The 27,069-nt window shown below is 40.7% G+C and overlaps 2 protein-coding genes across 2 annotated transcripts in view; one reads left to right on the top strand and one right to left on the bottom strand.

Annotated features, from left to right (window-relative positions):
- Positions 1-27,069, top strand: part of myl4 (myosin, light chain 4, alkali; atrial, embryonic) — a 301,275-nt gene that overhangs the window by 219,032 nt on the left and 55,174 nt on the right. The gene's annotated exons all lie outside the window — the stretch shown is intronic.
- Positions 1-27,069, bottom strand: part of LOC114664762 (sodium channel protein type 4 subunit alpha-like) — a 183,074-nt gene that overhangs the window by 155,521 nt on the left and 484 nt on the right. The window lies entirely within an intron of this gene.

Raw genomic sequence — 27,069 nt, 5'->3', positions numbered from 1 at the left:
GTTTGTTTGTTATAGCAAGATAGTGAAATGGTTAGCCTCTGTTATTTTTCGTTTAGAAATTACTAACCATTTAGTATCCATTGTGTCAAACAAATAAGTTAAGCATTCTGCACGTGAATCCACTATTGACAAAACTCAACAGACATGTTCAATATTAAATGAAGTTCAGTTTCATAATGTCACACAGTCCACCACACATTGTTCATATATTTGGAAACACCTCACAAAGAAATAGGAGAATGCAATGCAATACACAGCAGCACCTGACAACAACAAAGTAAATTAACAAGGTAAATCAAAAGTGAGATATTGACAGATTGGCCTCCACCGACCTCCATCCAATTCTTAGCCCAGTTTGCATAAACAAAACCAAAAATCAAAGTCGAAATAAACATCCTAAAATCCATCCATCCATCCATTATCCAACCTGCTATATCCTAACTACAGGGTCACAGGGGTCTGCTGGAGCCATTCCCAGCCACAACCCTAAAAATGTGTTTTATTACTTTCATTACTATTTATACATCCATCCATTATCCATCCCACTATACAGTGCATCCAGAAAGTATTCACAGCGCATCACTTTTTCCACATTGTGTTATGTTACAGCCTTATTCCAAAATGGATTCAATTCATTTTTTTCCTCAGAATTCTGCACACAACACCCCATAATGACAACGTGAAAAAAGTTTTCTTGAGGTTTTTGCAAATTTATTAAAAATAAAAAAACTGAGAAATCCCATGTCCAGAAGTATTCACAGCCTTTGCTCAATACTTTGTCGATGCACCTTTGGCAACAATTACAGCCTCAAGTCTTTTTGAATATGATGCCACAAGCTTGGCACACCTATCCTTGGCCAGTTTCGCCCATTCCTCTTTGCAGCACCTCTCAAGCTCCATCAGGTTGGATGGGAAGCGTCGGTGCACAGCCATTTTAAGATCTCTCCAGAGATGTTCAATCGGATTCAAGTCTGGGCTCTGGCTGGGCCACTCAAGGACATTCACAGAGTTGTCCTGAAGCCACTCCTTTGATATCTTGGCTGTGTGCTTAGGGTCGTTGTCCTGCTGAAAGATGAACCGTCGCCCCAGTCTGAGGTCAAGAGCGCTCTGGAGCAGGTTTTCATCCAGGATGTCTCTGTACATTGCTGCAGTCATCTTTCCCTTTATCCTGACTAGTCTCCCAGTCCCTGCCGCTGAAAAATATCCCCACAGCATGATGCTGCCACCACCATGCTTCACTGTAGGGATGGTATTGGCCTGGTGATGAGCGGTGCCCTGGTTTCCTCCAAACGTGACGCCTGGCATTCACACCAAAGAGTTCAGTCTTTGTCTCATCAGACCAGAGAATTTTCTTTCTCATGGTCTGAGAGTCCTTCAGGTGCCTTTTGGCAAACTCCAGGCGGGCTGCCATGTGCCTTTTACTAAGGAGTGGCTTCCGTCTGGCCACTCTACCATACAGGCCTGATTGGTGGATTGCTGCAGAGATGGTTGTCCTTCTGGAAGGTTCTCCTCTCTCCACAGAGGACCTCTGGAGCTCTGACAGAGTGACCATCAGGTTCTTGGTCACCTCCCTGACTAAGGCCCTTCTCCCCTGATTGCTCTGTTTAGATGGCCGGCCAGCTCTAAAAAGAATCCTGGTGGTTTCGAACTTCTTCCACTTACGGATGATGGAAGCCACTGTGCTCATTGAGACCTTCAAAGCAGCAGAAATTTTTCTGTAACCTTCCCCAGATTTGTGCCTTGAGACAATCCTGTCTCGGTGGTCTACAGACAATTCCTTTGACTTCATGCTTGGTTTGTGCTCTGACATGAACTGTCAACTGTGGGGCCTTATAAAGACAGGTGTGTGCCTTTCCAAATCATGTCCAGTCAACAGAATTTACCACAGGTGGATTCCAATGAAGCTGCAGAAACATCTCAAGGATGACCAGCGGAAACAGGATGCACCGGAGCTCAATTTGGAGCTTCATGGCAAAGGCTGTGAATACTTATGTACATGTGCTTTCTCAATTTTTTTACTTTTAATAAATTTGCAAAAACCTCAAGTAAACTTTTTTCACGTTGTCATTATGGGGTGTTGTGTGTAGAATTCTGAGGAAAAATATGAATTTAATCCATTTTGGAATAAGGCTGTAACATAACAAAATGTGGAAAAAGTGATGCGCTGTGAATACTTTCCGGATGCACTGTATCTTAACTACAGGGTCACAGGGGTCTGCTGGAGCCAATCCCAGCCAACACAGGGCGCAAGGCAGAAAACAAACCCCGGGCAGGGTGCCAGCCCACCACACATCCTAAAATCCTAACTCCTTAATCAGGTTTGAGATAATTAGTGCACAAGAGATTTCCTTTGAAATATTCAGATACTTGGACATTAGAATTAGCACCCCCCCCCCCCCCCACCCTTTATAGGTGGGAGTACATTAACTCAAAATGTCTTGTAGCTGGCATCAACAACAACCTGTATACCATGACCATACAGAGAGCCACATAAGTTTCAAGAAGCCACCACAAAAACAGAACTCCAAATGGTATGGACTATGACCCAAAACAACATTCCTGACTTGTCGCAAAACTTCATAAACACGACCAAATGTTTTCATAATAAAAAGATCATGTCTAGAGTGAACACAAAGTAAGATATATGCATAAGCTCTGTACATCACAAAATCGTAACAGTGACACAATTCAGCAGTGAACTTGGTTCATGCTTTGCACCTGATGTTGCCCGAACAGACTGTGTTCCCTCCCAACCCTGTAAGCAGATTCAAGAAGTACAATACAAATACGACCTGAATAATAATCAGTTCATCTTGCTGATTGGTCTCTGGTCTGGCCTGGCCCTTGATCCAGCATGCCATCTTCGTGGGACAGCAGCAAGAGTCCACAAGCTGTTGCAGACCCCATTTATCCATTTCTAATGGTCCTTGACATGTTTCTTGCACCAGTGGGTGTGTTGATCCCAATGACTCAGCTCAGGCAAACTAAATTCGAGGTCAGCGTCCTGTTCATGTCCTTTCGTCTTAGCCACTTGTATTCCCTCAGGCCAGCTGTCCAGAGCTTGTTATCCCAACAGGTCTTTCCTAAGATCTTATCTATACTACTTCTGATCTGTGATAAGTGCAGCAACTGTTTTTCAAAGTATTGTTTTTTTTCTAAGTATATTTTTTATAATATTAAATGACACCATACTTATAACAATAGTGCATCTGGTGGGGTAGCAACTCATGTGTTTGTGTGGCAGGTGAGTTAACTGAATGTTGTTTATGATATTCTAGGACAATAGAACAAAAGAAATTTGACAAACGAGAGCAGCCCATTCAGTCCATCAAGTCTGTTTATTTAGCTATTGGCTAAGCTCTCACAATATCTCATCTAAATTCGTCATTCTGAACTCTTTCCAAGATCCAAGAGTGAGGGCCTTCATTCTTTCAAAAGCAACATTGTTCACAAAGTACAGAATTTAATGCAAAAACCCTTCAAAACTGAAAGCAGCTGTCATCAGAAAGTGTCCCATTCCTGCCATAAAGAAATGACATTTATTTAACGCCATGTTGTGTCAATGAGTGTGTGACAGGAGAGGTCTCCAGGGCTTGCTGTCTTTGACGCTCTTCATTTCAGCAGGCCCCCCAAATGAGTGAACACCAGACTATGCATGTGGTGTGTGTGTGTGTGTGTGTGTGTCTGGTGGACTTGTTGTGGACCAAGAATGTTTACACTCTTAGGAAGCTTCAGGTATGAGACAATAGTATCACACAACAGATAATAACTTATAGTCAGCAAAGTATTGGAAAAGCATGTCTTCAAGAGAGCCCAGTGACACAGAGTTGACTGAGACAAAAGGGCCACACACCAAGAAATACCAAAACAGAGTCTCCACACTTCTGTTTGGACCTTCATTAAGGGTCTCTTAGGCCGCATACTTACATCACGGACTGACATGGATTTTTGTCAGGGAGTTTGAACCAGCCAGAGTCTGTGCTATTGTTGTACACGATAGGTGTTGAAAACTCTCTGACAGGAGTGACGCCTCAGTGACAGACTTTGATTGACCTCTGACAGGAACCTTTGACATCAGACTTTTAAATCTTGCAGTGGCTGTGGCAGTGATCCAAAATATTGTCCCACTTGAGTGGACGGTAAAGTCCAATCTGCGGAGTGGGTTGATTTCTGACAGTAGCATTTATTTCAATTAAATAAATGTATTCTTCTATAGCACAGTCTAATGGGTACACACTCAGTAGAGTTTGTGCTTCTAGATATGCAAGATACCATTTATCATGGCCTTCATACCATCGTCAACATGGGCCAGCAGTAATTTATTTTTCTCATTTAGAAATCCTGCATGAAATACAGTCCTAAATGGTCTAAAAAATTAGGGTTTTCGGGTCTAGAGGATCAAAAGTAAGGGGGAAAGACCAAAAAGCTTGACATCTTACATAACTAAACTTCAAGAATATTCTGACAGTATATCCTATGTGGGGGTTTTCTTGTACCAGTGAGTCAGGGGGTGCTATGCAAAAAAAAAACTGAAGTGATTTCAAAGTGTTCAGAAGTAATTCTAATGAACACAACGTTCATTTTTTTATTTTATTGACTTTATTGAAATCACACAACATTCCATACAAATAAATCAATTTTTACAAAAATAGGATCGAAAACAAATCAACCCCCACCCCTGAACACAATGTTAATTAAATGAATTATTCTGCTAATGGAGGGAATGCATTTATTTGTTGCAACTTGGTAATTAAATTCAGTTGTATATTTTAGGCAGGGTATTACTATGCGGCCATTGAATTGGTTTATAGCTTGAATTGGTTTGTAGCTTTACCACTAGTGTGCTTGGGGAAGTCCCAATGATCACGTTTCATCTCTTGATTCCTTATTCCATCAATCCAATCTCAAGTCAGAATGCACACTTGCACATTTGTTAACACTGCCTCTGGACTAATTCAGCATCCTGAGTGTGTTCTCATTAATGAAAACTGAAATTCAACATATGTTGTTAATAAAATAAAAAAAGATTTTTCTAACTTAAACAAAAGTAAAAAACAAAAAAGTGTGAATGATAGAAGTAAAAAATAAAAGATAAAAAAATAAACTAGATTTTGTAATTTTGATTTTCACACTTGTCTCTGTGCGTAATGTGCATGCAAGCATTTGTAATTGCTGGCAGGGCTGTGGAGTTGGAGTCATGAAGTCGGAGTCGGAAGCAGTTATTGGGTTACTAGAGCCGGAGTCAGTAAAAATGTACCGATGCTGATTCTGACTAAATGTAAATTATAATACAGTATAATGTGTTCCAATTTCACATATGCTGATTTGATTAAACTATTTTTTCTTCTACACTTTTGATAAAAATATATCTTTTTTTAATTTTGTAAGTTTTGTAATTTTGTAAGACTTATGTTTAATGTTGCTCAGTGTTTGTAGGCCACAACAGCATTGCTACAGCCTTTAAACCTAAAGTATAACATGTTACAATACTAAAAACTATAGTGATGTAGTGCCTTGTATCAATCAACACAGTAAATATACGAGTCTAATTACAAAGAGAGGAGTCGGAGTTGGTGGTACCAGAAATTGAGGAGATGGAGTCGAAGGTTTTGTGTACCAACTCCATAATCCAGGTTGCTGGTTTAGCAATTAAAATTTTGAAGCCGTAAAGCAATCTGCTTTTGAACTGAGCCCCTATATCAATACAGGTACTTCAGTTGAAATGACATCACTGATCTCCTATCGTATCGCCATCCGCCTTAATAAAAGGATACGTGTCTTTGTCTCTGTCTGTGTGTCCATCCGGTTGCTATATCTCTGTCATTTCAATAGATGGCATATTAAAAACATTAACACTGCTTTTACAGGTGATGATTAGTGAGCAGCAGTGTGGTTTCATACCAAGAAAGAACACCACAGATGAGATGTTGATGGAGAAGTTTAGAGAAGGCCAGAAGGAGTTGCATTGTGTCTTTGTGGACTTGGAGAAAGCAAATGACAGGGTGACTGAGAGGAGCTGTGGTACTGTATGAGGAAGTCGGGAGTGGCAGAGAAGTATGTGAGAGTTGTACAGGATACGTACGTGAACAGGAGTTGTACAGGAAGTGTGACCGTGGTGAGGTCTGCGGTAGGAGTGACAGAGGTGGGATTACATCGGGGATCTGCTCTGAGCCCTTTCTTATTTGCAGTGGTGATGAACAGGTTGACAGACGAGATTAGATAGTAGTTCCTGTGGACTGTGATGTTTGCTGATGACATTGTGATCTGTAGTGATAGTAGGGAGCAGGTTGAGGAGACCCTGGAGAGGTGGAGAGATGCTCTAGAGAGGAGAGGAATGAAGGTCAGCAGGAACAAGACAGAATACATGTGTGTGAATGAGAGGGAGGTCAGTGGAATGGTGAGGATGCAGGGAGGAGAGTTGGCGACGTTGGAGGAGTTTAAATACTTGGGATCAACGGTACAGAGTAATGGGGATTGTGGAAGAAAAATGAAGAAAAGAGTGCTGGCAGGATGGAGTGGGTGGAGAAGAGTGTCAGGAGTGATTTGTGACAGACGGGTATCAGCAAGAGTGAATGGGAAGGTCTGCAGCAGCGGTTCTCAAACTGTGGGGTGCGCCTCCCTAAATAACAAAAAAGGGGACACGAATGTTGCCATATGTGGCGTAATTTCGCTATTTGTAGGAAAATTTTAAACTTGTAGCGGTGTATCGGCAGCAATAAATATAGGAATAAATTCTATTAGGGTTTCAAAAAAATGTTAGGGGGGGGCGCGATTAAAACTGTTATGAAAACTCGGGTCGCAAATACTTAAAGGTTGAGAAGAGCTGGTCTACAGGACGATAGTGAGACCAGCTGTTGTTATATGGGTTGGAGACGGTGGCACTGACCAGAAAGCGGGGGACAGAGCTGGAGGTGGCAGAGTTAAAGATGCTAAGATTTGCATTGAGTGTGATGAGGATGGACAGGATTAGAAATGAGGACATTAGAGGGTCAGCTCAAGTTGGACAGCTGGGAGACAAAGTCAGAGAGGTGAGATGGCGTTGGTTTGGACATGTGCAGAGGAGAGATGAGGGGTATATTGGGAGAAGGATGCTAAGGATAGAGCTGCCAGGGAAGAGGAAAAGAGGAAGGCCTAAGAGAAGGTTTATGGATGTGGTGAGAGAGGACATGCAGGTGATGGGTGTAACAGAACAAGATGCAGAGGACACAAAGATGTGGAAGAAGATAATCCACTGTGGCAACCCCTAACGGGAGCAGCCGAAAGAAGAAGAAGAACACTGCTTTTACAACTCACTTGTCAAATGGCATGTAACAGAGACATATGCATCGCATTTTCCATTCCAACAGATGGCACATCACAAACATTAACGATGCTTTGGTGAAATGGCGAATTACAGAGATCTGTGCATTGCATGATGCCCTGCAAACGTTAACGTTTAGGTTTATGTCAGTTATTTAGATTTCATCCCATCCTAGATGGGTAGTGCAGCTGGTCTGTCATAATACAGCAATAGAAATATAAATGTTAAATAAATTATTCAGCCACTTGTTACTCTGGAAAGTATATTCATTACGAACTGCCTAAAATGAAACAGCAACTACTTACGGCTTTCATGTGACAAAGACACAATACCACACAAGCAGAGATGGATAGCAATGTGTTAAAATAAAGTTCTGGAAGAAAATGTAGTACATTTATTTTGTTGACATCCTCTTTAATAAAACCCCTGTGTTCGTCCAGTGTCCATGTGTGTGTGTCTTCTGGTGAAGTGCGCATGCGCGGGGCACGTTGTGATGCTTCAAAGCAGATGCCTCAAAGGCCGCCTGACGCGTCACACAAAACAGAGAGGGCAGGACCTATAAAATATCGCGTGGCTGATCCAATCGGATTTCGGTAAATGAGGTAAAACATAAAACATGAAAAATCCAATCGGGTACTGAGACGCCAAGACCAGCTTCCCCATTGTTGTGCAAGTGTTCACTCTGAGGATGTCAGATTTGCGATTAAGAAGCCTGGCCCAGTAAAGTGTAAAGTGTCAGTCGTTGAAGGGGTTTTCCTAAATATACGAATTTTCATGATATTACAATACGATAACTTTTAAAAGTAGATTTATTTTCGCGCACATTACATCAGTTGCTGGGGAGAATCTACTGATTGCCAACTGTTGTGACAGAAAATTAAACGCATATTACGGACAGCAAAGCCAGTATTACTGTCAGAGAAAATTACAGGCATTTTACTGAAAAAATTTAATGAGGTAAAAGGTCCCGTGTCATTTAATATAGACTGTTCCTACTAATGTTTATGGACTACTGTTCTAGCGCCCATTATTGTAACGGGCTTAATGTCTAGTTGTAATATAATCCTGCTTGCATGACATAAAAACAAGGTGCCAGCATTTGACTAAATGAGTTGCACAAAGTTGCAGGTAGTAACAGAACTAGCGTGCCTATGATTTATAGTGCAGTGCCCAAGCCAGTAGGTCAGTATGCCTGCCATTTCTGTTCAGTAAATGCTGTTCTAATGGTAATGCCTATCTACAACGTAAGCATTACGTTCACCCAAAATTTGTAAGGCATACACAGTGTTTCCCTTAGGTTACAGGACTAACTTTCTGTAATTATGTGAATTTCCCCTTGGGATTAATAAAGTATCTATCTATCTATCTATCTATCTATCTATCTATCTATCTATCTATCTATCTATCTATCTATCTATCTATCTATCTATCTATCTATCTATCTATCTATCTATCTATCTATCTATCTATCTATCTATCTATCTATCTATCTATCTAATTATAAAGCAACCTATCTGATTTGCTTGCCTGATTCAATGGTGCAGAGATTTTGGAAGCACTGGGTGTGGAACCTTGTGCTTTGGAGCTATATGGTCACCTCACTGGCCAATAGCTTATACAGGGGGTAGACAGCCAGGACTGATGAAATCAAACCACATAAACTGATTTTTTAAAGAAGTAGTTAACGGGCAAGGCCAAAGCAGATTTGTTTTTCTGTTTCGGATGTTGCTGGGATATGCAACACCCACAACACTTAAGTGGATTAAGCGCTTCTGATAATGGACGGAGGGTGGTGGATGTACTCCCTGGTGTGTTTGTATCAGATTAAAACACAGAAGATGATTCAACAGACAGAGTGCATGCAGTAGTGCCTACATGAAAGGGAAGACAACATCCCTAAAGAGCCGAATGAAGCCATCAACTATAAATATCCCTGGTGTGGGAGGGCTGGCAGACACGATGCACCAAGTCAAGCAAGCAGGGCTGCTGCCACATGGACAGGTGCAGCTCCAGTGACCTGAACGAACCGTGCCAGACAGTGCAGCAGTGGGTGTCCTTTTAGCTCGACTCACAGGCATGCCTGAGTGCCGAATCAGAATGCAGACTTGGGTTTGTGTGTGTGTGAATATGAGCGTATGCCACCACATTTTAAGCTGTTCCTTGATAATAAATCTTGAGCAGACTGTTAAAGATAACCGTGAAAAAGTGAAACCACATGGACCAAAGAAAATTCGGTGCCGATCTATCTGACTTGTCATCGTTACCATTAAGAGTGGCTGCCAGCACATAGTGGACATGGTGGTGGGTTACAGCGCTCAGACTTCTGCTCAGACCCCTACGGGAATTCTGTCTTTGTGAAGTTTTTTCATTCACCTGATGTTTGCTTGGCTTTTCATGAGATAATCGGATTTTCTCTGAACGATCGTGGTCTTCTACTCCATGAGAATTTTCAGTACACCTCCATCGCCTTATACAGTGAATTATTTCACATTGATGTTTTACTTCACTTTGCATCATTTAATGTTCAATCACTTTTCCAGTCAATTAACGTCATGGTTGTTTGATCTGGACTACAGATATTTTAAAGAAATTCATCAATATTTGAATTCTTTGCCATAACTTTAAATTGTTGCTTTCTTTCTAATTTACCCTTTTCTGTAATTTGATCCCTTAATTATATTGATAAAGATCCTTGAATGAATGGTCAGAATGATGGATCGCTGTCAGCCACAGGATTTATTGCAAAACTGTAAATAATAGTAAATTATTTGTCTTATGTGCATAAATGCAGCATTCAAACTGTACAACAGGAGCAATGGAAAGCAACTTCTCTGTGTCCACTTTGTTAAAGTATTGTTTTCTTCTGTTAATGGTGACCTGTCAGCGAATGAGATGTTGTAATGAACAGGAACCAGTCAGGAGTGGGCCATGTAACAAGCACGAACAAATTAGAGCGCAATAGTCTGCATTTTCAAAACTCTCAGTTTTCACCCATCCACACTGCAACTCTGAGCTGCTGTGATCAGACATATACAACTCTGGAGAGCATTTTCAAAAGTCCTCCTTTTTAGGGGTTAAAAAACGCCGGGGTAGTGTGGATGAAAGGCAAAAACAGAGACTAATGTGTGCATTTTTAAATGAAAATGTACTATTGTAGATGTAGCCTCAGAGAGAAAAGGGACCGGGAGATCCAGATTGGACCTGCTAGGTATAGCGCAGGAAGTGTGTCTGACAAAAGTATTCATACGACTGACAGGTGAGATGACCGTGGTCTTGTTTGACAATGGTTGTGAGTAAGGCGTGATTTCTCATGGCAAAAGTCTCCGTCTCACGGGACAAAAACTCTTCCAAAAAGTCTCGTCTCGTCGCAGGATTATTTTATATAATAGAGAGATTTATTTATTGCCATATACAGTATATATAGTATAGTACTTTACCAGCCTTGCACTTATACTCTGAGTATATGTAATGGGGTGCTGCTGTCCTGGTAAATGTTACATTTTTCCACCGTATGCTGCAATGTGGTGTATGGATGATATAATAATGGAGCCTCTTGATCTGACTTGACTTGACTACTATATGAGTGTACAACAGTGGTTCTCAATCTGTGGAGCAGGCCTCCCTAGGGGGGCACGAAGTAACAAAAAGGGGGCGCGAAGATATAAAAAAAAGAAAACAAGAATCGAAAATATGAAAAATACATCTATTGAAACCAAAACAAATTAACTTAAACTACATTCTGATACTAGAAAAATAAATATAGAGTTAGATAAATGTCGATAAAAGTTAAGTAGGTATAATAAAATATGCATCTATGATATATCCATCCATTTTCCAACCCGACGAATCCGAACACACGGTCACGGGGGGTCTGCTGGAGCCAATCCCAGCCAACACAGGGCACAAGGTAGGAACCAATCCCGGGCAGGGTGCCAACCCACCGCATGACACACACAAACACACCCACACACTAGGGCCAATTTAGAATTGCCAATCCACCTAACCAGCATGTCTTTAGACTGTGGGAGGAAACCCACGCAGACACGGGGAGAACATGCAGAGTCCATGCAAGGAGGACCTGGGAAGCGAACCCAGGTCCCCCAACTGCGAGGCAGCAGTGCTACCCACTGTGCCACAGTGCTGCCCTCTATGTTATATCATTAATTAAAAAAGAACAAATTGGTATTAGTGGGCTCCTTTCAAAAAAATGTTAGGGGGGCACGATTAAAACTGTTATGAAAACTCGGGTCGCAAATACTTAAAGGTTGAGACACGCTGGTGTACAAGCAGCAGATGAAAGACGATAACAGCTGCAGTGTCTTACAGTATTGCAAAAAGACAATATCATCCTATTAATCTGTGGCCAGAAAATATTCAGACTTGTCAGTGGTCAAATAACAACACTACAACTGATTCACATTACACCAGAAGTGAGATGCCTGCATGGCATGAGCTCTCATCCATTCATTTCACGTGGTCTCTGCTACTGAAACATTACAACTTAGACTTACTTAGTTCCTCCCATGCATTTCCACACATCGGGCGACAAGCAGCCGCCAACGAGGTCAATCCTCAGCGATAGCATTCATATTTTGCCAAATGATGTCGATGTTCTTGAGGTCTTCATGCAGGGTTCTTCTCCAGGTGATCTTTGCTCGTCCAAAATTCCTTTTACCCCCCGGGGGAACCCAGTACATCGCGATTTTCGGGTGCCGACTTTCTGGTAGGCGGAGAACATGCCCTGCAAGGCGCATTCGGCACTCGGCGACAATCGCTTCCAGTCGGCGAGTGTTTGCTCTTCTTAGAACTTCATCGTTTGTGATGCGGTCGCAATAGGAGATTCGAAGAATTTTTCTCAGGCAGCGTTGTTGGAATGTGTTCAGCTTTCCAGCGACCCGCGTCGTATGTTTCCACGTCTCGCTAGCATAGATGGCTGTTGGAATAACAATGGTGTTGAGGAGGCGTATCTTGATGGGCGTGCTGACCAATGCCCGAATTTGGCAGAGGCGTTGGATGACTGCTGAGCCCTTACCAGTTCTGTAGCTGACGTCCACGTCCGTGCCGCCGTCCTTGGCCATGACGCTCCCGAGGTATGTAAACTGGTCGACCTCATCTGCCAGCTTATTCTCGATCTTTATTCCTGCGCTGGTCCTTCGGTTGATGGTCATGATCTTCGACTTTTCAGTGCTTTTCAGATCATTACCATCAACCGAAGCACTGAAAATTTGAAACATTACAAGCAGGAATAAAAAGAGTAGCATTTCTTGTTCATTTTTTTGTATGTCATGTAGTCTGTCATCCCCTGTGATTAATATTGTGTAGTCTGGCATCCTGAAAGTGACAAGATCCAGCATTTGCATGCATTTATATCTCAGACTAGTGATAAATAAAGTAATAAATTTGCACACCTTTCTGAAACCATGCACTCACTTTGTCATTCTGGATTATTAAATCAAGATGGATGGGCAAAAATGGCAAATATATCCATTTCTAATTAAAGTGCAACACAATAAAGTGTGCAAGAAGTTAGCAGCCTGAAAACGTTCCGAATATACGATGTTCACAAATTTAGATTTAGTTATGCAAAGGTTCTGTAGTTAAGTTAAGACCTCAGCCTCACCGTTTTTGCCTTTTGATATTTGTTTAATGATTTGGACCGTATACACCTATAAGCAAATGTGCTAGCATTTGAAACTCAGAGTCTTCATATAAACCCTTAACCTGCCATCTGTCATGCTTTCTGAAACAAGGTTTGGCACCCCATAGCCATGTCATTTTAAACATTGTGAAATGAATAGCCATTCAAGAGATGACGCTCTCAAAATAAAATGTCACCGTTGGTGGGATACATGGGCCATTTCATGGAACTAGAGTTTTATGATACTACTGCCCTCTGCTGGCAGGTGACTGCAAGTATATAATTAAAGATTTGTCAAAGGGGATGCTGTTGTGCCCATGATTTGCACAACATACGAAACAGAGCAGCCTATGCTGGCATTCAAAAAAATAAAAAAAGGCCATTAAGCAAGAGCTGGGATAAGGTAGTTTTGGCCAATTCAATTGTTATGATTTGAGCTTCTTTTCCATTTTTCTTGAATTTCCCTGAAGCTGGAAAACTCATCTTGCAGTCATTTTGGGGGTTTTAACTTGCCAGGAATGGAAATTCTGCAATCAAACTTTTGCTTAGAGGTTTAGTTTAGAAGTTGAATATTTTATACCACCTCTTCTGACACCAGTTTGCTTTGTCAATTGCACTGCTGTGTTTTGGGTTTGTGTCACCCATTTTAATAATAAAAATTGTGAATTTCCCCTTGGGATTAATAAACCATCTATCTATCTATCTATCTATCTATCTATCTATCTATCTATCTATCTATCTATCTATCTATCTATCTGTCTAATTCTTTGCATTTATATGGCACTTTTCTCACTACTCAAAGCGCTCAGCAATTGCAGGTTAAGGGCCTAGCTTAAGGGCCCAACAGAGCAGAGTCCCTATTGGCAATTACGGGATTCGAACTGGCAACCTTCCGATTGCCAGTGTAGATCCCTAGCCTCATTGCCACCACTGATCACTGGTTTTATGGATTATTTATTTATGTAGAGAAGAATTTGAGGCACTGCATTTTTTTAGCACTATTTTGTTTGGTTATAATAAAGGCACTGTCACTATTTGCACCAACCCCTTGCTGCCTGTGTGTGTCCTCATGTGTCCAGTTTGCGGTTCTCGACTATCGACGGTTCCAGGTTGAAGAGGCTCTTGGCAGTGACAAGGAAGCGTGGAGCTCACCCAGATTGTCCACGTCACTTAAAAGCGCACTATAAATTATTACATAAGTGCAAGACCCAAAACTCTATATGCAAAGTAATAGTAATATTAATACTAATATCAGAGTTGTTTGTGGCCTGAAAATTGTGGTAGGGGCCACACCAGAACTTTCCTATATGTGTGCCACAGACCTTAACATTAACTTCTTTTTTTGATGTTGATTATCCAGCACTTGGAGTGTACATCAACATGCTTTCAGACCACAAAGGGGGACCTGAATATAAGTAACAAGCTGGTTACTTTTGCAGATGATACCAAGATAGGTGGATTGGCAGATAATTTGGAATCTGTTAAATCATTACAGAGGGACTTTGCCAACAGACAGAATTGGGCAGATTTGTGTCAGATGAAATTTAAAGTCAGTAAATGTAAAGAATTACACACAGGAAGTAAAAATGTGAAGTTTGAATACACAATGGGCGGTCTGAAAATTGAGAGTCCACCTTATGAGAAGAACTTCCAGACAGTCAACTTCCAGACAGTGTTCAGAAGCCATTAAGAAGGCTAACAGACTGTCAGGTTATATAGCGCCTTGATGTGTGGAGTACAAGGATGACCTGCTGAAGTTTTATAACACACTGGTGAGGCCTCATCTGGAGTCCTGGGTGCAGTTTTGGTCTTCGGACTACAAAAAGGACATAGCGTGAGTGAATATTGTTTCTGTTTCTGTAATAAATAATCCGAGTTTTTCTAATGTTTGTCCCTGTGATTTATGGATTGTCTTAGCAAAAGCTATTCTCACGGTAAACTGTAAACATTTTAATACGAATGGCATATCACGATCTCCTTTGGTGTGTAATGTTATTCGTGGAATATATACATTACCTTTTTTTTTTGTCTGTTAAAATTTGCATTGCTTCTCCGTGATCATCAATATACACCCGACCGAATTGTGTATTCTTTGAAATTTAACTTGTCATTGCTTAAACTGTTCCGGGACCACAGATTCTCATAGTGCATGGTCCATTATTGTGTAAATCCACGTTTTGTGAATTGATTGATGCGAATGCAAAAAGACTTTGTTGTCTGTTCTTTTTTTCTGACCTCAATTTGTCCTGCTATTTTTTCAATTACACCTGTTTCTGATGATTAATCACCTTTTGTTTGCGGCAATATGATCTTTTCTATCTTTTCTTTGATACTGTAGCGACTGACATGATAAAGTGTCACAAAAGTTTTCCTAACCCCAAACACAACTTTCTAGCACCCTCTCCAATGCCCCCCCTTACCGCATCAATCAATACCCCGCTATCAGTCTTCTGCGCTGTACTCTGCCCTCCTTCAATCGGACCTAACAGTCACTTAAAACCAAAAAGCCCTCAACCTGGGTGGGACGCTACAATACTTTCAACTTTTACTGCTTTCATATTCTTTACCTTTGTCTGCATGTGTATCGCGCCATCGTTTGTTTGAGCCTGTCGTATTCCACTGCTTTCATAATCTCTTATCTGCCTTTTTTCTCTCCAATGCCTTTGGGTCTCTATTCTCCGCATTGTCCTTATATGCTTTATATGTGCTGAGAGCACATGATCTGTGTGTACTACGTGCTTTTACACCACTGAGTTTTTTTTGATGGGTGTGCTCTTATATGATATCTTTTGTAAGTAGGGCGTGTATTGCAAGAATCTCATGTTCCACGTCCCCGCAAGACGGCCCTGGGACAATCTCTTGGCACCAAGTCTCATGTTTACGGTCCCCGCGAGATGCACCGTGGCAAGTCTCTTTAGTCTCGCGGGTCTTTTAAATGTCTGCCGAGAAGATCACGTATTGTCACATTGCTTTTGCTTTCCAGGATTTTTTTTTTTTAATAATAGAGAGATACGATGTGCTAATTGATAGTGTGCTTGACATAGTAAATTCATCATTGGATGCGAGGGTCTTCCCAGACTGTCTTAAGACTGCTGTTGTTAAACCCCTGCTCATGAAAAATAATCTCGACTCCTCTGTTTTTGAGAATTTTAGACCTATTTCTAACGTGCCTTTCTTAATCAAAATCTTAGAAAAGACAGTCATTACGCAGCTAAATGATCATTTGAAGAAACATTCTGTTCTCGACAAGTTTCAGTCAGGTTTTCAAGCAAATCAAAGTACAGAAACTGCACTGTTAAAGTAGTAAATGACTTGCAGGTGTTAATGCAGACAGAGGCCGTGTATCTGTTCTCATCCTCTTAGATCATTTGATACCATTGATCACAATATTCTTATAAATCGACTTAGTCAGTGCATGGGCCTCTCTGGTATGAGTCTTATTTGACAGTTAGAAAATTCTTTGTTAGTTGTGGTAATTATACTTCAAAGACACATGATATTTTCTATATGGTGGTCCAAAAGGATCTCTCCTGGGTCTACTGCTCTTTTCGATCTCCATGCTTCCATGAGGTCAGAATATCTCAAGGCATAACGTGAGCTACCCCAGCTCTCCTGACGACACACAGCTGTATTTATCAATAGCACCTGATGACCCCGACTCTCTTGGTTCATTGACCCCAGTGTCTTACTTGTGTTTCTGAGTGGATGAGTCATCATTTTCTCAATCTAAATAAGGAGAAAACAGACATCTTAGTGACTGGCAAAAATGGATATACTGAGGGTATTAGAAATAAACTTGTTCTGTTAGGCTTAAAATTCAAGACAGAGGTAAAGAATTTTGGGGTAATTATTGACTCTGACCTGAATTTTAAGTCACGTATTAATCAGATCACTAGGACAGCATTTTTTCACTTAAGAAATGTAACAAATGTTAGACCCCTTATAACTTTGCAAGATGCTGAAGAATTAGTTCACACTTTTGTTTTTAGTCGACTAGATTACTGTAACGCACTCCCAAAAAAGACATGAATCGGTTGCGAGTGCAGAATGCAGCTGCCAGAATCTTAACTAGGAAAAGAAAATCCAAGCACATCACGCCAGTCTTAGAGTCATTACACTGGTTACCGGTGCCATTTAGAATTGACTTTAAAATACTGCTTATGATTTACAAAGCCTTATAATCTGCTCCATCCTATATTTCGGAATGCATGTCACCTTACATTCCAAATCGTAACCTTACGTCTTCAAATGAGTGTCTGCTTATAATTCCAAGAGCTAAACTTAAAAGAAGTGGTGAGGCAGCCTTCTGCTGTTAGGCACCAAAAATCTGGAATAGCTGACTGATAGAAATTTGCCAGGCTAATACGGTGGAACACTTTAAAAACCTGCCAAAACCTCATTATTTTAATAGGGCTTTCTCATAGCTTCATTTTAGTGTAGCCCTGATATTCTGTATATGCATTGAATTATCGTTTTTATCAGGGCTCCGCAATCCATGCTAACCCCTACTTTCTCTGCTGTTCTTTATATGGTTTTCTGCAGTGCCGATCTGCACCACCACCACTTCATCAGGGCATTGTGCAGTCCTTGCATTGATGGATTGAAGGCCAGATGTCCAACTTGACCATCATCATCTAATTCTTCCACGTGAAGCATAAAAACCAGATGACTGATTGAGATCATTTATGTTAGGTAGAATGCCCATTGGGGGCTGGATGGTCTCGTGGCCTCAGAACCCCTACAGATTTGTGTTTTTTTTGTCCTCCTGGCCATCAGACCCTACTTTAGTCGTTGTTACTTAGTATTGCCTAATCTTATTTTTAGATTTTTATTTTTTTTTATAAACTTTTCTTTCTTCATCTTGTAAAGCACTTTGAGCTACATCATTTGCATGAAAACGTGCTATAGAAATAAATGTTGTTTCTGAATGAATGAGATGTGAGATCGCTTGCTAAAAGAGAGAGAGCTTCAGTTTTTGAAAAGCACCTCAGTGGTCTCCTGAATCCACCAACCAAATCTAATAGAGAAGAAGAGCCAACCTTAAATTAGCAACTGACTTGTGCTTAGAGCCGAATGTGGAGAGAGTTTTTAACCCTAACCCTAATCCCGCTGTTCTCCAGTGGTGTACACAGTGAGTTGATGGTAAAATACAGTCTGATTTCAAATTGCTTTTTCAGTGAGGCTTAACCAGGCCAAAAATATACCATCAGTATCGCATTTGGAATGAGATTTCTGGCAGGGCCATGAATAATAATAATAATAATAATAATCCATTATATTTATATAGCGCTTTTCTCAGTACTCAAAGCGTTATCCACACAGGGAGGAACCAGGAAGCGAACCCACAATCTTCCATAGTTTCCTTACTGCAAAGCAGCAGCACTACCACTGCGCCATCTGTGAGGACTACAATACAATACAATTTTTTTTTTGTATAGCCCAAAAAACACAAGGAGGGCAGCAATGGGCTTGAACATGCCCTGCTTTTTGACAGCCCCCCAGCCTTGACTGTCTAAGAAGACAAGGAAAAACTCCCAAAAAGAACCTTACAGGGAAAAAAAATGAAAGAAACTTTGGGAAAGGCATTTCAAAGAGAGACCCCATTCCAGGTAGGTTGGGCATGCAGTGGGTGCCAAAAATAAGGGGGTCAATAGAATAAAATACACAGAACAGAACACAAGTATTGTGAATTTCCCCTTGGGGATTAATAAAGTATCTATCTATCTATCTATCTATCTATCTATCTATCTATCTATCTATCTATCTATCTATCTATCTATCTATCTATCTAAGTAATCCTCAATACAATATAATAGTTGTGACGGACGGCGGGGTCCCATGCCCAGCCGGGACGCCCCTTCGATGTGTATTCAGGGGGAGCAGCCCTGGACGGTGCAGTACCTCCCCCTGGACACTGGATGGCCGCCCCCCTGGGTTGTAGCAGTGCCTCAGTCTCTAGCAGGGCTTCATGGGAAATGGAGTTCTCCACAGCCCTGTTGGGGTCTGGGGTGGCTGCCAGGGGTTGCGGCATGGGTCCCTGAGCCCATCTGGACTAATCTTCAGCCCCACCTGGGAGTGCAATTGGAAACAGGTGATCAAGCACCTGGAGCACTTCCGGGTGGGCCATAAAAGGAACCAGCAACCACCACTCAGGAGCTAGAGTCGGGAGTTGGGAGCAGGACGAAGCTCCTGTGGAGAGAGGAAACGTGGCCCATGGACACGTATTAGGGGTAATTGGTGCTGGGAGCACAGTATGCTGTGCAAGAACTGTGAATAAACGTGTGCTTTTATAAAGATGTGGTCTCTGTCTGGTGCTGTTCTGGCGTATCTCACATAGTTCAATAGAAACATTACAAGTACAGAGCAGAATTCAACTGTAGATGATGTCTGTAAACTTCCCTAATATAATATTAATTTACCTTACTAATCTTGTTCACCCCTCTTTTACTAATTGCTAGCCAATCATGTAAGTTCACGCTACTTTTAAGTCACAAAAAAGAAAATCAACCAAACAAGAGGTCTCTGTTGCCTGTCTGCCTCAATTGGCATCAGATCATTGTCATCCCCTCTGACACCAACATCACCTGACCAAATGTTGCAATTAAAAGTTAAATGCTAAGTAAAGTGAGAGTCTCGTAAACACACACACTGCTCATGAAAGTCTGTTGACTATGAGTCGCCTAACATGAACAGAACACGCAAAGGACGTACACTTTACAGCTGGTGGTAGGACTCAATTTTGTGTGGACAGATGATTGCTGCTCAGTGTGAAGCAAGCAAACAATTGAAAAATGTAAAAAAATAAAACATTCTTTCCACACCAGGACTCTGCAGTTTCTTCGACACAGGAGCTCCAGACTGCTGACGTAAGGAGCACACGTAGATTTCCCTTTTGATGGCTTTTTCAGATTTAGCACGGTCCTCCCCGGTGGTGCGTTCAAATCAACATGCAGTGTAATGTCTGATTCCTGATACTGATCTTCTTTATTTTTCAGATTACTGTGGTTAATTTAAAAGAAGCAAGTGATCCTGGACTTTTCGTACCTATTCAGTAGCAAGTGTTGCATGGTTCTCATTTTAATATCGATGATGACCTTCAGACCCCATCACTAACCTGGATGGTCCTGTGGCACATGCGCACACAACACCAAAGGTATGGAGGACACTGCAGGGCCAGTTGGTCCAGAAACAGGCTGGTAGTACCTGACACAGACGCCATTCACTATTTTTCTAGATAAGTAATTACATTAAATATATGATAGAACATTGGAAAAAAACTGTTAAGAAAAGAAGTTAAGAGTGATAAAGTTAGCACTGCTGCCTCATAGCTCAGGTCACATTTTTGGCCATCATAATCTGTCCAGCATAGTTGACAGACAGTTCCCTAGCTCCCCAGGAACACTTTAAAAACAATTTGCACCATTATAATCCCCTCAAAACTAGTTCAGTTTGTCCAGTGACTTCAATGCGTTTTGCTGAGGTTCCTGGACATTTCTGCACTTTCACCAAACTGGATGCAATGCAAATTCAGTGGGGCTCGCTCATCACTGTTTATAAGATTTAACAAAACTGCAGACACGTGTAGAAACAGAATGAAAACGCCATGTCCTTGCATCCTGGTGCTTTAAAATCCATCACCTTAAACAGTAGGAAAAAAGAAAGAAAGAAAGAGCAGCTTTTTAGAACAAATCATTCGAAAGCCTTGTGCCAGCTAAACCATGCGAGACTCCCATAATTCATAAAATGAAGTCATACAGTAGACATTGTAGAACAGAGTTAAGTGGTTTATAGAGTCAAGAATCGAGGCATCCATTATCCAACCCGCTATATCCTAACTACAGGGTCTGCTGGAGCCAATCCCAGCCAACACAGGGTGCAAGGCAGGAAACAAACCCCGGGTAGGGTGCTAGCCCACCGCAGGGCACGCACACACACACACAATTTAGGATCGCCAATGCACCTAACCTGCATGTCTTTGGACTGTGGGAGGAAACCCACGCAGACACAGGGAGAACATGCAAACTCCACGCAGGGAGGACCCGGGAAGCAAACCCAGGTCTCCTAACTGCGAGGCAGCAGCGCTACCCACTGCGCCACCGTGCCACCCTGTGATAAATCCAGCAATTGAAAATGTCTGTGGTGCCCCTCTTCCCTTGATGACCTAAGCAAGTGCTTATTTTGCTTAATGGTTAATCCCGCACTGGCTGCAAGTGTTTCTTCCAACCACTTTGTTCATTAGTTGCCCATTACTGCTGTTAAAAGAACAGTTAACTTAATTCACTTGCTTTTTTTCTTTCAGATTCAGAATCCATCCATCCATCCATTTTCCAACCCGCTGAATCCGAACACAGGGTCATGGGGGTCTGCTGGAGCCAATCCCAGCCAACACTGGGCACAAGGCAGGAACCAATCCCGGGCAGGATGCCAACCCACCGCAGGACACACACAAACACACCCATCCACACACCAAGCATACACTAGGGCCAATTTAGAATCACCAATCCACCTAACCTGCATGTCTTTGGACTGTGGGAGGAAACGATTCAGAATCCTTAATTGTTTATTCTTTTCTTAAACAGCCACCAAACAATAATGAGCCAAACAGATATCCAGGTAAGTCAGGGGTCACAAACTCAGTTCGTGGAGGGCCACTATTTTCACTATAATTTTCTAATTAGAAGCCACATCATACTTTTAATAAAATGCGACTTCTTAGTGCTCTCATACTGTCACGGCACATTTTTCTAATTTATTTCTTTTTTTCTGGGGGCAGCCCCAAAGTGTTTTGAGCACCAGAGAATATCCTAATTTCTCAGACCTCCGCTTTTTCTTTTAACAAAGAAGCAATTAACACTTTTAAATCCTAAAAAAACAAAGTCCTTTCAAATGAAGTAAAAATGAGCTCATTGCATTGGAGGCAGTAACTGGCTATCTAAATAAGAAAGTGACTGAAATGAAAACCTGCAGTCACTGTGGCCCTCCAGGATCTGAGTCTGACACTCCTGACTTAAGGTGAGAATGACCCACTGGTCATGAAGTAAAATAATAAAATAAAAACCCAGAGGACTGCACCACCAAAAAACAGTTAACCCTGGTCATTTTATTATTTTAAATACTTGTTGGGATGGTCCCGTTGCTACACCCTACATTGGGCCTGGGCTAAGACATTGGGTGGTTTTCTGTGGTGTGTATCTGTGTATGTTTTTGGGGATTGTGTTTGAGTTAAGGAACCTCCTCACTAGGTGATGTGTATTTGAAATGGCTGCTTTCTGTAGGTTTGTGAATGGGTGTTGGTTTATATGTAGGCCAGTGGTGAATACAGCAATGGGAACAATGACCACCTTGTCCATTCTCCACAAGCATCTGTTCTGTGTACTTCTGCATTTTATTTGCATGTTGTGTGTGTTTGGTAGTCAATGTCAATAATATCTGTAATTTTATTTTGTATTTGTGGTCTTTAATGGTGGATAGTTTTGTCTGCCCCAGTCTAGTTTGTCTGTGCTATTTTCTAGTTCTTTATATTATGGTTTGCATGTGTCGACAAGTTGTGTTGTTTTGCCAATACTTAATGTCTAGTGTTTGCCATCTGATTGTGTCTGCGTCAGTAGTTTACAACCTGAAGTGACTTTCTGGATTGTTCCTTGTGCCAGTATCTGCATGTATTGTCTGTAATGTTAGAATTTTTCAGAATATATTTTATGTACAGTCGTGGCCAAACGTTTTGAAAATGACACAAATGCGGCCAGTAAGATCATTGGTGCCCCACTGCCCTCCCTCAAGGACATTTTCCACACCCATTTCACCCGTGGTGACTCCTCCCACCCCTTTCACTCCCTTTTTAGCCTCCTCCCCTCAGGGAAAAGGTACCGGAGCCTCCAGGCCCGCTGCACAAGACTGTCTAACAGCTTCATCCACCAAGCTGGCAGGATGCTGAACTCTGTCCACTACCTTCCCCCCTTGCCCCCTTGCCCCCTGGACCGTAACAAGAGTCACTATCTACAAGTACCCTACCTCAGCTGGTATTACTGTATATAAGGACTCCATATTACATCTGCTGCTAACTGTCTGTCTTTTTGTACATCTCATAAGCTACTCTAGAATGCACCTTCTCTTTTTTTTTACTATAACTGGCTTTTGCACTAATGACTATTGCACATTGTACACAGGTTGACTTTACAAGTTCTAATATTATTTATCATATATTTTATACTTTATACTTTTTATATTTTATTGTACTACAAAGTTGAGAGAGAAACAGTATTTCGATTCTCCTGTATGTTCTGCACATATACTGAATTGGCAATAAAAGGCTATTTGATTTGATTAAAGAAGCAAAATTTGTGAAAACCAACACTTGTGTCATTCTCAAACGTTTTGGCCACAACTGTCTTGTCTATGACTTTTTCTTGTATGGCTAGCATGGACAATTCCGTCTTGCCAAACAGATCACTACAGCTTAGCCCACTATTTGTTGTAATCTTATCCACACAAGATTGATGAAATTCACGAGAGTTTCTGCCATGCAGTGTTCCCAGGGTTCATGTTTGTGCTTTAAGTTATGTGGCTGTCATGTCCGCTGTGACGTTGTGTTTGGAAGTTAACTTGTTGTGTAACGTCTGCATTAACTGTTGCTTTATTTAGAGTCGATATGTGTTGTTTTGTGTGGAAGAGTTTTCTTAGGTTATTAATCTGTGTGTTGTGTGAATTAATGATATCGCTCGGCATGTGGAAGAGTTGGTCCCTCAATGGCTGCTTTTGGGGGGCACTTGTTTTGTGTTTGTGTTCTCTTTTGAAGCTGTTTGTTGTAAGTCTGTTTGACCAAAGTGGAACTCCAAAGAAACACATGAAAATGGGCATGGTGTATGCATTGATGGCTTTAATTGTGTGGCATGCTTGACAATGTAGGTGTGTTTTGAGGATTTGTAAAAGGAGTGATGTATATTTTTGTGTAAGACAATATTTATTTGTTTGTGTTGTATAAGCATGTCTGTTGAGAAACCAAGGTACTGTACTTACATTGTTCACCATCCGCCATGGCCTTGATTCAGTTGCCATTTTCGAGAGTGTACCCACCTTCTCTAAGGATTGTTTTACATTTGTCAAGTCCAAACTGTATGCATTGTAAATATGTTTTGATTATTTCTAGTAACAGTTGTAATTGTTTTCTTGCTCCTGCATGTATCTTTATGCTGTCCATATAGAATCGATGTAATTGGGTGTTTACTTAGTGTTGGTTTTTGACTTTGTGTCCATATTTTGTGTTGTTTAATCTGTTTGATAATTAGTTGAGAGCAAAACAGACTCAGAGACAGCTAATATAGGGAAGGGGGGTTCGGGGGGATCTCCCTGCCTGGAAGACACCTCATCTTATTTGTATTGAGTCTGTGTGTGCTGATGTGTTGTTGATGTGTCCCTGTAGTGTTGTCCTCCAGTGGCCCATTAGTGATTGAAGACAGTGTATGTATACAGGGTGTGTCTTGTAGAAGTGTAAAGTTTGTATTAGCCTTGTGTGTGGGACAGTCAAATGCTTTTTATAGTCATTAGTATTATTATGATTGTTATTATTATGATTGTTGTTATCCAATCATCTTTATTTAACTTTATGTGGTGAGGAAGATAATGGCTATGACTTGTAATGTATGTGATTGTGGTTATGATGATTCTGATCTGTATAAGTATTAATGCCATTGCATTTTCCATGATTGTTTTGTTTGAGATTGTTATTATTATTATTACAACTTCTTTATGTTAGTGCAGCTCCTCTGGCAGTGACCTCTGCGTACTAACTAAGCCCATTGAATGGCATTCATAAAGAGACACTCGTTAATTCTCACCATTAGAAAATGTTTTAAAAGTCTAAATAAAATAATTAAGCACTGTGAAGTACGGGCTGTCTAGTCTGTCTAGACAAATAAAGATCTATCTATCTATCTATCTATCTATCTATCTATCTATCTATCTATCTATCTATCTATCTACTATGCTAAAATTTAATTCTATCTATCTATCTATCTATCTATCTATCTATCTATCTATCTATCTATCTATCTATCTATCTATCTATCATTTAGTACCTTTCACTCTATCTATCTATCTATCTATCTATCTATCTATCTATCTATCTATCTATCTATCTATCTATCTATCTATCTATCTATCTATCTACTATGCTAAAATTAAATTCTATCTATCTATCTATCTATCTATCTATCTATCTATCTATCTATCTATCTATCTATCTATCTATCTATCTATCATTTAGTACCTTTCACTCTATCTATCTATCTATCTATCTATCTATCTATCTATCTATCTATCTATCATTTAGTACCTTTCACTCTATCTATCTATCTATCTATCTATCTATCTATCTATCTATCTATCTATCTATCTATCTATCTATCTATCTATCTATCTATCATTTAGTACCTTTCACTCTATCTATCTATCTATCTATCTATCTATCTATCTATCTATCTATCTATCTATCTATCATTTAGTACCTTTCACTCTATCTATCTATCTATCTATCTATCTATCTATCTATCTATCTATCTATCTATCTATCTACAGTACTGGTCAAAAGTTTTAGAACACCTCAGTTTCTTTTCAGATTGAATCAGTTGAAATGCAGTGAATGAACTAAAATGATGAAAAGGTAAGCAGTTGCTGGCAAACATTTAAATTTAAAGAATAGGTTAGCAAAAAAAATGAGAAAAAGGAAATATTCGAATATTACACATGGACCCGCTTTTGGGAACAAGTAACAGGTTCTGCAGCTATTAAAGTAAATGAAGCCTTGCAAGTTAAAGCAAACCATTTGCTCAGGTGTCCCAACTTCTGCTGATTACTTAAACCCCCCCGTCTGTCTTAGTTGGCACAGACAATGTTACTACACCCTCTGAAGTACACCTTGGACAATATTCCAGTGATAATGGCAAGAACAAAGCAATGAACAAATGAAATGAAACAGCATTTTAAAAACAAAAATCAAATGTGTCAGTGAGTCCGGTGGTGTCCTACACAATCCAAAGACAATTGGCAGCTTTTGACTGGTATTTCAGATTAATGTTTGATAAAATCAGAAATTAAATTCTTATACCATTTACTGCATGGAAATCGCAAGTTTTTGAATGAGCAATGAGTAGGAAATAAAAAAGAAAAATGGGTAGGAAATTGACAGACTTTCAGGCCTAAAACATCCACTTATCCTGAGCAGGGTCTCAGGGAAGCTGGAGCCTAATCTTGCCAACATCAAGCACAAGGCAGGATGAGACCATGGACAGGGCACCAGTACATTGCAAGGTGAAGACACACACACACACACATAAACACACACTTGGGGTCAATTTAGCGTCACCATTCCACCCAACCTTCATTTCTTCGGACTCTGGGAGGAAGGCAGAGCACCTGGAGGAGACCCAACACAGACATATTTTTTGCTAAAGCTGCTCGAAATTTGCTAAATATACGTGAAGGGTATCTTGGTAAATCGTTTTTTTTTATATAATCTGAACAGTTTTAGACAGCCAGCACAACTCATATCAAGACACACGGTTACACTTGAACACATCTACAGCAGTGAAAAACAAGAGTGTGTGCAGAAAAATTTCCTTGCATGACAAATCGGCGCAAAGAAGAGAAATCTGGTGGCAGACGTTAGACTGTGTTGCTCAAGTGCATGGAAGTCGGTGTGTTTAACGACTCCTTTTTCTATACACAGCTGGGAAATTAATTAGTAAGCTGCTTATAGAGCAAGCCAGTGGCAGATAGGTCTTGTTTTAAACGGTGACCACTAAGCGTGAATAAAAGATTATTTTCATGTGCGGACAAATCCAGCCGTTGGAATGGTAGTATTAAAAGAAAAAACTTGAAAACTCTCATTATAGCTGCACATACAAATCCAAATTTAAGCCTGGAAACTTAGGAGTTGATGTCAGAAATTTGTGAAGCATGCAATAGTCTGCCTGAGAAACATCAAACGCCCTTTCATCCACACAGATGATCAGCGCTTGAATGATCACATTTTCAGGATTGTCATCTGACAAGTATCAAATGTCTGTCAATTAAGTGGCTTGTTGGTTACAAAACAGAAGAGAGACATACTATATACACACAAATCACTGCCGAA

This window comes from Erpetoichthys calabaricus, chromosome 14 (genome assembly GCF_900747795.2).
Source record: "Erpetoichthys calabaricus chromosome 14, fErpCal1.3, whole genome shotgun sequence".
Classification (NCBI taxonomy): domain Eukaryota; kingdom Metazoa; phylum Chordata; class Cladistia; order Polypteriformes; family Polypteridae; genus Erpetoichthys; species Erpetoichthys calabaricus.
This window is presented reverse-complemented; position numbering and strand designations above follow the sequence as displayed.